This window comes from Peromyscus californicus, unplaced genomic scaffold (genome assembly GCF_007827085.1).
Source record: "Peromyscus californicus insignis strain IS unplaced genomic scaffold, ASM782708v3 Scaffold_4__1_contigs__length_199733344, whole genome shotgun sequence".
NCBI lineage: Eukaryota > Metazoa > Chordata > Mammalia > Rodentia > Cricetidae > Peromyscus > Peromyscus californicus.
Genome location: NW_026294562.1, coordinates 153,851,807 through 153,865,763, shown reverse-complemented (window position 1 = coordinate 153,865,763; position 13,957 = coordinate 153,851,807). Strand labels below are relative to the sequence as shown.

The window sequence follows — 13,957 nt, the reverse complement described above, 5'->3', positions numbered from 1 at the left end:
GAAAAAAAAATTGGTAATATCGAATGTCTTCTCAAGATGAAAACTCTGAAGAAATTTGGAACAGGAACATGATACCTTAAGACAGTAAAGGTGATATATTACAGCCAGCAGGTTACTGAATGACATCACCGCTTGAATTTATGAATAAAACAAGCACCTCCCCCATCCCCCTTTTCTTCATCATTGTGCTTGAAAGCTTAGTAAAAGTAATAAATGAAGAGAAATAAAAAGAACCATTCACAGTTTTTCCTTTTAATATAATAGATTACATACTTAAGAACACAGAAACATCTGATGCTCAGAGTATCATAAATTCAAGATGGGAACAATTTCACAGCTTCATGTTTAGTTTGTGTTAAGCCTTGGTATTCTCTTTTTTTAGGACTGAATGTATACATGCAGGTATAGTGTTGGATGATTTGGGTGATGTAGAAAATAAAAATGCAAATGCAACAGAAGACATTAGAACAGGCACAGACCAAATGATGGAGAAATTCTTGATATTCCTAAATCTCTTTGGTGGACAGTCCTGAGTATATTCAGAATTGTTTCTTCATTTACCATAATTGATGTTTGTTAGTAAGACAAAAAATAAAGATGAAAGACAGCTTTGTTGAGCAGCAGTAAGTACTTAGGTACACAGCATGACAATAGGAGGGTCATCTGAGATGATTGCTCAGCAAAGGAAGGAGGTCATCTGTGGTGATATTTGATTTGTGCTTTAATAAATAAAGCTTGCCTGGAGATCAGAGGAGGAAGCCAAATTCCAAAAACATCAGCAATTTCCAGAGTTTAAAATCCTGAATCATGACAGGACACTGGCAGAATTCAAGTTATCAGACACATGGAATACTTGCACCAAATGTGAGGATGAGTTGTAGGCCTTGCATACATCCTACTTCACAAATGAGTCTGTGAGATACACTAAGCCTGTAGGCCGAAGATGATGCCTCAACATGCAGAGAAACCTCGGGTGACTGTCAAGGAATCTAGCTGTTTTTGTCAAAACTCACATTTGTTTTTTGAAGACACTTGTTTGAACATCCTGTTTTACTAGGTAATATTATTTCCTTCTAGGGTGTCTGAGGGAGTTGAAGATTAAATAGTTGTACTAATAATTTTCCTTGTTCAGAAATTTCAGAAACAAAACTCATTAAAAGGTGTTAAGTGTATAAGTTTGAAAGACATCATAAGTTAGTTTTCTGTTGGTAATACAAGATAGGATAGAAAGTGAATTAGGTACATTTTTGGACTCAGCAAAATAGGATAAAATGGAATATTTTCTCTGAATTTGTCAAATGCAAATAGACTAGACATTATTGATGTGTTTATCTTGTATATATTGTATACAGTTATTCTACTTATTGTATATAGTTTTTATTTTTTTTATTTTTTATTTTTTTTGGTTTTTCGAGACAGGGTTTCTCTGTGTAGCTTTGCGCCTTTCCTGGAACTCACTTGGTAGCCCAGGCTGGCCTCGAACTCACAGAGATCCGCCTGGCTCTCCCTCCCGAGTGCTGGGATTAAAGGCGTGCACCACCACCGCCCGGCTACTTTTTATTATATTAGTTATAACTGGTTTTTTTTTGTTTGTTTTTTTGTTTGTTTTTTTTTGTTTTTTTTTTTTTGTTTTTTTTTTTTTGTTTTTTGAGACAGGGTTTCTCTGTGTAGCTTTGCGCCTTTCCTGGGACTCACTTGGTAGCCCAGGCTGGCCTCGAACTCACAGAGATCCGCCTGGCTCTGCCTCCCGAGTGCTGGGATTAAAGGCGTGCGCCACCACCGCCCGGCTGTTTTTATTAGAAAAAGGGGAAATATGGAGATGTTTTATTGTGCTTTAAAAAATAAATTTGCCTGGAGATCAGAGGAATAGGAACAGCCATTAAGTAAACAAAGAAGTCAGGCAATGGTAGTACATGCCTTTAACTTTTCACTTGGCAGGCAGGAATCTGTCTGGATCTCTGTGAGTTCAAAGTCACACTGGAAACATATCAAGGTGTGGTGGCACACACCTAAATTCCAACACTTGTTAACTATGGATGTCTGGAGTTCTGTACAGACAGACAAGAAGTGACAGAGCTGGGAATGAAGAAGAAGTGATGTAGCTGGACAGAGAGAGCAAATCAAATGTCAGAACATCAGGGTATATAGGTGTGGGTAGACAGGAAGTGACTTGCATTTGGAAGCTGTAGAGTTGGTGAGGTGAGGTTGGCTGGTGGCTTTCCTTAGCTCTCTAAGGCTTTCACCCCTATATGTTTCTCTGTGTTTTTTATTTAATAAGACCATTTAGAAATTCATCTACAGTCATCATCCCTCTAAGTAAGTGCTTTTCCCTGATTGAACTCCCATCATAAGTAGGAATACCAAGCATTATGAATTTGCATTCAGAGGATTTATTATTAAGTAACAAATTAATCATTGATCTAATCAATACCCTTCACGGCCACACTGAATTTAAACTTCTGTTTTCTTGGTTTCGGAGGTTTTTGTTCTTGTTTCTGTTTTTGTTTGTTTTTGGAGAAAGAACATGAGGGTGGACAGGGAGCAAGAGAGGATCTGGAAGGACTTGGGGGGAAATATGAAATATGTTTAATTTAGTAATAGTAAGTAATCAAATATATTTCAATTAAAAATTATTTTAAATAAAATGTATTAAGAAGGAAGTGACAAGTTTATATTTCATTATCTGTAATGATCTGTGATATTGTCTGATGCTATATTTATATTTATATTTTTATTTATATATTTATATTTTTATTCCTAATGATATATGTAGGTATAGTTCATTGTTTAATTACTCTATGTGTTTTAGTGAATGAATATCAAATTTATGTATTCATTTTCTTATTCCTAGATAATTAGGCTTATTCAACTGACCATAATTTTTACAATATAATAGCAAACACTAAACTTTTTGTGGGTGTAGTGAACTTTATTGATGGTATTCAAGAAAGTAGGGATCCCTAAGCCCCCCTCTTTCTTCTGTAGTTCTGGGATGGAAAACAAGGGAGATGCTCAGTGTTGGGGACTGTGTTGGATCAGGGACTCCTTCCTAGTCCAGGACCTCTCTTGCTCTTTTGAGATCTTGCTGGGGTGGGTGGTCCATAGCTTCTTGCTCCTTGGAGAGCATGCAGGCCATGAGGTCCACTGCCCTGCTGCTGTAGCTGTATTCATTATCATACCAAGAAATGAACTTCACAAAGTTGACATTGAGAGCACTGCCAGTCCCAGCACCATAGACAGAAGAGTCAGTATCACTGTTAAAGTTGCAGGAGACACCCTGGTTCCCTGTGCAGCCTGGGATGTCCTTAGTGGGTCCTTGGATGCCTGCATCACCATCTTCTCGATGTCATCATATACTTGGCAGCTCTCTTCAGGTGACATGTCAGAGCCATGTCAGACACATTGTGGATAGGAAGACAAAGTGGCATGCAAGTGAGCTTCTGATTGAGCTCTGGGATGACCTTGTCCACAGCCTTGGCAGTACCAGTGATGCAGGATAATGTTCTGGGCCATTACACCACAGCTTCCCAGAAGGATCATCCAGAGTTTTGTGGCTAGCAGTGATGTCAGGGACTGTCATCATGAGTCCTTCCCCAATGCCAAAATTGTCATGGATGATGTTGGTTAGAGGGACTAAGCAGGTGGTGCTGCAGGAATCATTGCTGACAATCTTGAGTGAATTGTCATACTTCCCATAACCCACATCCATCACAAACATGAAGGCATCAGCAGAAGAGGCAGAGGTGATGACCCTTTGGGCCCCACCTTTCAAGTGGGCTCCAGGCTTCTCTACTGGTGAAGACACCAGTAAACTTTACAGCATTATCCCATCCAATGTGGGCAGGCTCTTGCTCCTGCAAGATGGTGGCAGTCTTCTAGTTCTCAGCCTCGTTTGTGTTTATATGATAGCTTCTAAATCTATCTATGAATATTTTCAACTCTCCTAAGTATCATCAAACTGAATAGCTACAAAAGTAATTACTACAACTATCACAGTAACACTAGCTACTTATAGTACCACCTGCATATGTGGTGATATTTTATTTGTGCTCTAACAAATAAAGCTTGCCCTAGGGATCAGAGGAAAAAGTCAGCCACTATATTTAACATAGAAGTTAGGCAGTGGACGCACCTCACCATCACATTATAAAATTAGAGAGGAACAATCTAAGGTTATAAAACAACCAACCTTAATTTATCCCATCATCTTACAGGAACAACTCCCAAATGACAGGTATTCCCAAGGCTATATAAGAGCTGACTGGATTCCTGTGGAAATGTTAGATTTGAGGAGATTTAAGGAAGTGATAGGCTCATATGGTATGTATTCACCTTTGTAAAGCAGCTGTTAAATTCGTGGTCGACTATTAATGGAATTGTTCCACAACACTGGAGAGACTTGATTACAACAGTATTGGAATGTGGTCCTCTATTACAGTGAATGACCTGGTAGAAAGATGAGGCTAGGATCATTGAATAATGAAGTTAGAGGTGTAGAAATCTCCCAAAGTCACCTTCTTGCAGAGGAAGATTATGCTAATGTATAAAGACAGTCTCTATATGATGACCATATCCTGACTCTTTGCCCTATAGCAGTTTTGAATGCTTGGGACAGAATTGAAGAAGTCAGAAAGAGAACTGACTCATTTACACAAGGCCCAAAAGAAAGCTTGACTGATCTTTTACAAAGATTGATGTCAGCTGTAAATAGAATGATACAAAATTCAGAAGCTAGATAAAAAATAATTCTTTCTTTGGCTTTTGACAATGCTATTTCAAAATGCACAAGGTTAATTAGGCTTTGAAAGGCAAGATCAGCACCCATAGAGGATTGGATCCAAATTACAGTCAATCTTGAATCTTACAATCGTGATGATGCTTGAACAGGACAGCTGGTTTCCAAAGGATTGAAGAAAAATAAAGATGACTGATATTTTAATTGTGCCAAACAAGGTCATATAGAAATGGAATGTAGACAGGGCCTTCCTAGAAAAATATTTCTTTTAATCCAAAAAGAAGGTTCTTGTCTTCTGGACTATGCAGAAGGTGCTGCAAAGGCTGACATTGCAATGAAGATCAACAAGGGACAGACAAGGTAACCCTTTACCATCAGGAAACCCCTTGGGAGAGTCTCTTGCAGGCCCCCATGTCAAGTTTGATTCATTATTCCCTGTCACCATGGGGAAACCTCTTCCCCACAGCAATTAATGGGCCTAATGCCTATTGTAGAAAATCATACTGCACTGAATGATAGAACAACTTTAGAAGATAAAACAAAAAATTCAGGAGAAACCATAACGCAAATATTTTCACAAACTTCTATAAATGATCAATGACCAAAGTTTAAAATATGACTTTGTACAGGAGAAATAGAGCTATAGATACCATCAAAATTGATAAAGACTATACTTGAACATGAGAGACCCCTTGATTAGAAGAGGTGATATTTCCTCAAATAGTGTGACATTCAATCTAAACTAACTTGTATGACTAACAAATGTTTTTCATTTGATCAGATATAACTTGCCAAAAGGGAAACTCCCCATTGTTAGAGTTGGGGCAGTGTGGTGATATTTTGTTTGTGCTGAAATGTGATATTATTTGTATGTTAATAAATAAAGTTTGCCTGGAGATCAGAGGTCAAATAGTCTGCCATAAACAGAAGTCAGGCAGTGGTAGCACATGCCCTTAATCCAATCACATGGCAGACAGAGTCTATAGGTGTTCAAGGACATAGCCAATCATGATGAAACATGCTTTTATTTCTAGTACCAACCTAGAGACCTGGAGGTCTGTATAGACAGGCAGTGATGAGAAAGTGATGTGGCTGGGCTTAGAGCCAATGAGAAGGCAGAACAGGAAGGCAATAAAAGCAAGGTTAGACAGGAAAAGTCTCTTTCTGTGGAAGTTACTGCATAGTGGTAACCTAAGGCTAGAAATGGCTATTTGTTATTTCTCTGATCTCTTTGGCTCTCACCCCTGTATTTGGCTCTGTGTTTCTTATTTAGTAAGACTATTTAGAGATTCATCTACATTTGGTGCCTAGGTGGCAAGAATTCATTTAAAAAAAAAAACATTTGTGGCCTTTCAGGCCAGGGGTTACAGCACCCAGCCCGGCCAGAGTTTACAGGCCCCAGAGGCCCAGCTGAAGTTACAAGCAGTCAAACTCCATGCAGCCAGAGCTGCACTTGACTGTAGTGGAGTTTTCTCCAGTCCTGCCTGGGCCTGCAGCCACTCAGACCCAAATAAACACACAGACACTTATATTAATTAAAACTGTTGGCCTAATGGCTCCGGCTTCTTGCTAGCTAAATCTACACTTAAATTAACCCAAAATTCTTATTTATGTCTAGCCACGTGGCTTGGTACCTTTTCTCAGTTCTGCTTTCACATCTTGCTTCCTCTGTGTTTCACTGGTGACTCCTGCCTCAGCCTTCCTGTTCCCAGCATTCTCCTCTCTCTTTGTCCCGCCTATACTTCTTGCCTGGCTACTGGCCAATCAGCACCTTATTTATTAACCAATCAGAGCAACACATTCACAGCATACAGAGCGATATCCACAGCTGCGCATAGCTGGATCAACTTGCAGATTTCCAACTCATATGGCTGGAGCTTAAAGGGGCTGGAGCTTAAAAGGCCCAAAACAGCTCAAGATGGAGCATGTGGCTGGATTTTAGCTTTTAGCTTTTTTCTGTTTTCCTGGTAGGTAGTAGGAGCTTCTCTCTCTCTCTCTCTCTCTCTCTCTCTCTCTCTCTCTCTCTCTCTCTCTTTCTCTTTCTCTTTCTCTCTCTCCATCCCTCTCTCTAACTCTTTCTCTCTCTCTCTCTCTCTGAATTCCCATCTCAGACTGCAACTATGCTAGGCAGGTTTTTTTGAAATTCCCTTGAACTTCTACTGTAAGTCAATTAAGATATCAGATATCTTAAGGGAGAAACTCCTTAAAAGAGAAAAATTTTTCCACATTAACAAAATGGGAAATATCTTTAAAATGGTCTTTGTTTGAAAAAACATTAGACAGTGTGAAAATGGAACAATTACATGAGAGTATTAGTGTTGTTGGGATGTATTTAACATCAATTATGTATATTATTTGTTTAATTATCCTTGTTTTACTATTAAAAAGATGGTCAATTTAAGTACCAAGATTTTAAATGCTTTAGAAAAACCTGTTAAACTGAATTATAGAGAAATTCAGACTCAAATGGAAGAATTTAAGGGTTAAATTATTTCAGGATTGGATTATGAGGTCACAGAGAGATAGCCTGTTTTCAAACAATGTATCTGGTAACCATACAGCAACTACCTGATTAAGGGCATGTACAAACTAATTGGACTCCAGGTGAAATGTTAGATTTGAGGAGATTTAAGGAAGCTCTAGTATCCTATGGCACACATTCTCCATTTGTAAAGCAAATGTTAAACTTCGGGTCAACTTGTAATAGAATTATTCCTCAAGACTAGAAAGAATTAGTAATGGCTGTCCTGGAACCTGGAGCACAATTGCAGTGGCAAATGTGGTTTAGAGAAAAGGCTAAGACAATAGAAAATCAATAGAACTAGAGGTTTGGAAATTTCCCAGTATCAGCTTCTTGGAGAAGGTCAATATGCTGGAATACAAAGTAAAGGTTTTTGTGATAACCAAATCTTAATTCTATGTCACAAGGCAGCCATGAATGCATAGGACAGAATTAAAAAAGCAAGAAAGACAATTGAGTCATTCACAAAAGTTATACAGGACCTATTAGAAATCTTCACAGATTTCTTACAAAGACTGTCTTTAGCAGTAAATAGAATGGTACTGGATTCAGAAGCTAGACAGATAATGTTTGAATCTTTGGCTTTTGAGAACGTGAATGCAGCATGCCAAAGAATAATCAGGCCATTAAAGGCAAGATCTGCACACTTTGAGAACAGAATCAGGGACACTATTAATGTTGAGTCTCATGGCCATGAGGATATATGGATAGGAGACACTATTTCAAAAGGTTTGAGGAATGTCAGATGTTTTGAGTGTGGAAAGCAAGGTCATTTGAAAAGGGAATGCAAACAGGGCATTCCTAGAAAGAATGTTTATTCCAGGAACAACAGCAACAGAATGCCCCTGCCTTCTGGACTATGCAGAAAGTGGAGTAAAATAAACAAAGACCAAGGAATGTAGATCAACAAGGGACAGAGAAGGTAATCCTTTGTCTCTGTCCTCAGGAAACTCCCAGAGGGGCCTGATGCAGGCTCCCACAACAAATCCAGTTTGGACCTTTCCTGCCATCATAGAAGAAACCCCTACTCAGAGCAATTAAATAACTAAATGCCTATTGGAATAAACCAGGCTGCTTGGGGTGACAGAACAGCTGAGGTAGAGAGAATAGAAAATTCAGGAGAAGCCATAAAGAAATTTTTTGGCAAACTTCTATAAATGAGCAAAGATCAAAATTAAAAATAGGAATAAATAACTTTCTCTTGGAAGGTTTATTAGACACCGGTGCAGATTGACAATAATTGCACCAGAATTTTGACATCCAAATTGGCCTCTTCAGGAGGTAAATGTTCAGCTGTTAGGGATTGGAACATTATCTCAAGTGAAACAGAGTCAAGATGGCTTGAATGTATAGGTGCAGAAGGACAGAGAAGAAAATTAAAGCCATATGTGGCTAACATAGCTATGAACTAATGGGGCCATGATCTATTACAACAGTGGAATACTCAGATTAACATTCCTCTGACCTCAGAAACAAATAATAAATTAACACGTTTCTCAGAGAATTATTAGAAGTTATCATTCTAATGAGTGGTCACCAGCCATCCAGATTGTAGAAGAACAGGGCACAACAACTGATGATCTTTCAAAGACACCAACAGCTCTATCTTTGAAATTGTTACCAGACAAGCCTGTATGGGTTCTGCAATGGCCTTTAACAACAGAGAAACTCCAGGCTTCAGAAGAGTTGGTACATGAGCAGGTAGTTGCTCAGCATATTGAAGAATCAACCAGTCTTTGGAATTCTTCTATATTTGGTATTAATAAGAAATATGGTAAATAGAGAATGGTAACAGAACTAAAAGCAATTAACAAAGTAGTTCAGCCAATGGGCTCTCTACAATCTGGAATTCCTTTGCCTACTCTGTTACTAAAAGGATGGCTTCTTATAGTTATCAATTTAAAAGACTGTTTCTTTTCAATACCCTTAAAGAAAAAGACAGAGAATGATTTGCCTTCATGATGCCTACCTAAAATAATTCTCAACCAGTTAATAGATATCAATGAGGGTTTTCCCACAGGGAATGTTGAATAGCTCAACCGTATGCCAATATTTTGTACAATAGCCATTGGAAGTGATAAGTAAAAAAAAATTTCCTAAATCTATAATTTATCAGTATATGGATAATATTTTACTAGCTGACTCAATGCAGATTCTTTAGAAAGAATGTTTGAAGAAGAAAAGAAAATTTTGCCTTGCTGGGGATTACAAATTGCTCCTAAAAAGATACAAAGAGGATATTCTAATAATTATTTAGTATTATACTGAGTAATTTGTTCAAAATGTTAGAAGGTGACAAGGACAAGTACAAGAAAATTATCACCTGAAGCTGAGAAAGAATTGGCCTTAGTAGAAAAGAAAGTACAGGAAGGACATATGTGTCATGTTGATCCAAAGCTTGATTGCCCTTTGGTTACTTGACTCTCAAGGCATTCACCTACAAGAATTTTAATGCAAATGGAAGATATTATATTGGAATGGATATTTTTCCCAAATAAACAGAGTAAAAAATTAAAAACTTATGTGGAAATGGTCTCTGATTTGATTTTAAAAGGAAAATTGAGACTTTGTCAAATAGCAGGAATAGACGCAGCAGAATATGTAGAACCTTTAAAGAACAATGACATTGAAAAACTATGAGCAGAAAGTGAACCTTGATAAAGAGCTTGCTATAATTTTTTGGGAGAGAATAACAGCAAATATCCCAAAAGCAATAGAATTCAACTTATAAAGAGAGCTGATTATACTCTGCCTCGCATTGTATGGGAAACACCAATATCTGGAGCTTGTACATTTTATACAGATGCAAACAAACAAGGAAAGGCAGGTTACAAATCAGAAAATTTAAGTAAAGTGGTTCAAAGTCCTTATAATTCAGTTAAAAAGTCAGAATTGTATGCTGTTCTGTTGGTATTAATGGATTTTTCAGAACCTCTCAACATAGTTACTGACTCTCAGTCTGCTGAAAGAGAGGTATTACATATTAAGCCTGAAGAATTTACCCCTGATGAGTCAGAATTAACTTCACTATTTATTCAGTTCCAAGTTATAATCAGGAATAGAAATCATCCCTTATATATAGCATCTGATCCCATATGGATCTGCCAGGCCCCCTAGCAAAAGGTAATGATGAGATTGGTAAATTATTTCTGGGAATTGTGCTGGAAGCCTCAGAATTTCATAAAAAGTCATGTCAAGAATAGAGTTTTAAAACAGGATTTTCCCATAACTGGCAACAAGCCAAGGAAATGTCCTACTTGTTCCTTTTACAATTAGACTCCGGTATCAGCAGGAATTAACCCAAAGGTTACTCAGAGGAATGAAATCTGGCAGATGGATATGTTTCACTTTGCAGAATTTGGAAAAATGAAATACGAACACCATACCACTGATATGTATTCAGAATTTCAATGGGCAAGTGCTTTGAGTTCTGAAAAAACTGATTTTGTAATCACGCATTTGCTAGAAGTTAGGGCCATCATGTGTATACCTGCAAAAATTGAAACTGACAATGCTCCTGCATATGTCTCTGGTAAAATGAAACAGTTTTTTGCTTATTACAATATAAAGCATATTACAGGTATACCACATAATCCTATAGGCCAAGCAGTTATAGAAAGATCAAACAGAACTCTAAAGGATATGCTAATAAACAGAAAGGGGTAACATAAACCCCCAGCAATAGATTACATAATGCTCTATTAACTTTGAATTTTCTCTATGCTAATGAAAATGGAACAACATTTTCCAATGGAGAGACAAAATGGAGAGACACTGGATAAAAGAAAAAAACTACAGATTTAAACCAGCCTATATACTTTAAAGATGTGCTGACCTCAGAATGGAAACCAGGATATGTGTTACATTGGGGACGAGGTTTTGCTTTGTTTCTACAGGAGAAAATAAGCTCTGAAAACCATCAAAATTGATAAAGGTTCGGTTTGAACAAGAGAGACCTCTTAATTAGAAGAGGTGATAGTTAATCAAGCAGCATGACCATCCAATTTAAATTAACTTATACCCCTATTAAATGATTTTCATTTCATCAGATATAACTTGCCAAAAGGGACCCTCCCCAGAGATAGTCTTGGGTAAAGGTTTTTGTTTTTGTCTTTCAGGAGAATGAAGGCTAAAGTATCTGAAGAACACTATTCAAATGAGACATCTGAAGAAAAAGGACAAGTCATCTAGAAAATATGTCCCAAGAAATGGAGTAAATTGGCCTATCTATAAAATTTCATAAGTCTTCCTAAGTGTTTGTTTCTACTCTTCTCTAAAGCACAACACAAATTGTCTTTTTGTAGTCCCAGTTCAATTAAAAATTAAAGCTGGCTTTGGAGTTGGAGAATGGTTCTCTCCTTCTTTAACCCCAAGCATGTTGTTAAAATGAAAATGCAAAATCTCTGTATCATTCCAGAAGAAAGAGCCATCTTCTAGTATGGGACAGATGAAAACAAAAATATTAAGGGACTATTCTATTGCCAATAATATCAATTCTTTGATTCTATTTTGATTCTCTAATCTTTTCTTAATGTTAATATATATATATATTAAACTTTTGTTATGATATTAATAGTCATATAGAGTAATAACTAATTCAAGAAAAAAGGCTTCAATTAGCTACCTATACATATTTTCGTGTTTGAGTCTCTATCAGTTTTCTGCAGGGAATCACAACCAGGACTAATAGCAAATTTGAAGTCTCCAGAAAGATGATGGGGCCCCACAACAATTATTCCACGTGGACAATAGTAATATCACTAAGGTGACAAACATCAACCACAGATCAACTTTGGACTACAAACTGCTCAGAACAATTTCGGGATGGCTAGCTGAGATGATCCAGTTTCACAAACTACTTGAACAAGGACTTGAGATAAGCCCTGAATTTTTGGATTATGCAGATACTGGACAATAAGTGGTATAGCTACCTTTCCTAGAACTTGACAATTAACCCAAAATTTTTCTTTTCAGAATAATGATGCCTTCACCCACAATCAGCAGGAAGCAATTTTAAGAATATGATGCCCACATTTCCATAGAGGTAGTGTGGGATGAGTAGTTTTTGGTCTTTCAGCGGATTTTGGGTCTGGGATAATTTTCATTGTTTATGAGGGTTGGTTACAGGTTGTTGTTGTTAATCGTTAGGAAAAGTGCTAAGTGATGGAAATTAGATTTAAGTTTCTTTTTTGAAAAAAGATATATAGAAATGATAGAATAGAGGGTAGATTATTGAATCTACTCTGAAAAGAGAAGATATAGATAAAAAGATTATTGAATCTACTTTTAAAAGACAATTACTAGTTTTAAATACTTTACATTGGATTGGATTTTTATATATTGTATACAAATTATATATATTGAGATTGTTAGAAAATGCTGTACGTATATTTCTAGTCTTATTCAAGATAGTGTACTTACACAGTTCATTTAACAATGTAATACAATTTGCTAATCCTTGAATGTTATTATTACCAACTATTAGGATAAAAAGAAATGAAAGTTAGTAGTTAGACATTACAATCAAACTTGTAGTCATATTAGATATGTTTTCAAGGTATAGCAGAGATATAGTAGACAGACAGATCGTCTTCAAATCCTTCAGAGATCTACAGAATATGGCACTTATAATGTTTTAATAACTTGGAATTTTTTTAAATTTTTTTATGACTATGATACATGTCTGCTCCTGGCAGCACCAATCTACTTCAGAGAAGATAGGGGCATTGAAGAAACTGCATATGGTGTTAACTTTCATTATGACAAAAGTTAGCCACTGGGCAACAAAATGTCCTTGCACTGACTGTTGAAAACAGGACAAAATAGACAGACAGGACATGAAACAGAGGACTGCTGATTCTTTCCAAGAGAAATGTGGTTGTGGATTTAGCAACAGGAGTCCTCTGAGGCCAGGATAATATAGCACCATCTCTGAAGTGGCCTTTGCAATTGAAAGAAGGTACAGTGCCCCTTTCTTTGAAGGTAGCTGAACAGGCAGTTGCATGATGGCTTCTGATGTGCAGTGGAACAGCATCTAAAACAATTATTCTTGAAAGAATAACTAGGATGATGTAGTCTAACCTCTCAATGGTAGACTGACATTTAATAAAAGAGGTGAAGCCACCCACAAGCTGAGAAGAATAGGATGCCAAGATGAAGTCACCCACAAGCCAAGAAGAATGGACAGCTGAATTTAAAAAACACCAACGATTTCCAGAATTTAAAATCCTGAATCATGACAGGACATTGGTGGAACTCAGGTTTATCTGGTATATGGACTACTGGCCCCTAATGTGAGATCAAACTCTAGGCCTTGTGTACAATCTATTTCACAAATGAGTCTGTCAGATAAACTAAGCCTATAGGCTAAAGATGATGCCCCAATGTTGTGGAGAAACCTCAGGTAACTGTTCAGGCAGCTGACTGTTTTTGTAACTCACACTTTCTGGAAGTTGCTTGTTTGTACTTCCTGTTTTATTAGGTAATATTATTTCCTTCCTGGGTCTCTGAGGGAGTTGAAAATTAGATAGTTATAGTTATAGTTTTCCTTATTAAGAATTCCAGAGAAGAAACTCACTAAAGAGGTGTAAGTTTATAAATTTGAAAGACATTATAAGATAGTTCTCTGTTAGCAATATAAGGTGGAATAGAAAATGATTCAGGTACATTACTTACCAAAATAGGATAGATCATGGAATATT

The 13,957-nt window shown here is 37.0% G+C and overlaps 1 pseudogene; it reads right to left on the bottom strand.

The window, feature by feature from the left end:
- Positions 1-3,049: 3,049 nt before the first annotated feature.
- Positions 3,050-6,571, bottom strand: LOC128123990 (glyceraldehyde-3-phosphate dehydrogenase-like; annotated as a pseudogene).
- Between the last annotated feature and the right edge of the window lie 7,386 nt (positions 6,572-13,957).